Source organism: Carassius auratus, chromosome 12, assembly GCF_003368295.1.
Source record: "Carassius auratus strain Wakin chromosome 12, ASM336829v1, whole genome shotgun sequence".
NCBI classification, from domain to species: domain Eukaryota; kingdom Metazoa; phylum Chordata; class Actinopteri; order Cypriniformes; family Cyprinidae; genus Carassius; species Carassius auratus.
Genome location: NC_039254.1, coordinates 12,406,954 through 12,407,792, shown reverse-complemented (window position 1 = coordinate 12,407,792; position 839 = coordinate 12,406,954).

Genomic DNA, 839 nt, shown 5'->3' with positions numbered 1-839 from the left:
AATATTTTTCAATGTCTTTGGCTGCCCGTGTAAAATGAATTTGTTTTACATAAGCATTAAATATCCTCAAAAAAAGAAGAAAAACATACTTTTGCACAGAATTTGGTGTGGATGTCCTAAGAGCTTTTTAAAGGTGATTTCTTTCATTTTTGGTTCATCACTGGTTTAAAATGCATTATATTTTTGTTGGTGAGATGATTTCTAATGCGTGTTTATTTGGGCTGAAGCTGCTACAAGAAACACTGCAGTGTTGATTTGCTGTGGACTTCACAGCGAGTGAAAGCCACATTGATCCCCCCACACCACCTTTTGGTTTAATTATATCTCAATCAATGAAGCATACCTCCTGTTTTAACCCTGGTGTGAGGAAAAACACGGCCTGTGATTCTAGTATGTTATCTCGGTACCTCACAGATGGCTAATAAAAAGATAACGAGAGGCAGAAAGTTTCAACAGCAAGCTCTCATGGTTATACTGGCCATTTTTCTATCAGGCCTGCAGTGGAAGAAACAGAATTAAACCTTTTGATAGATAAATACTCCCTGTGTTTTACTCCTGACAAATAATCACCCCCGGACTCGAACACCTCCCATACAGTATATCTCAGTGGAGCACACTCACTTTTCCTCCTGTGATACCTGCTCCTGCCAAGGACTATAAATATCTCAAATCCGAGGAGGCGCTACTCAGAGGATATTAATGATATTACATTAATAAGGCAATGAAAAGGTCTTTGGCTCTCAGGGAATTTAAGTGCAGCATCTGCTGCATGAAATGATGTAAGTTTTTATTAAAAGTCCATGGAGACACAAATGTCCAGACGTTCAAAGGCATAAAAG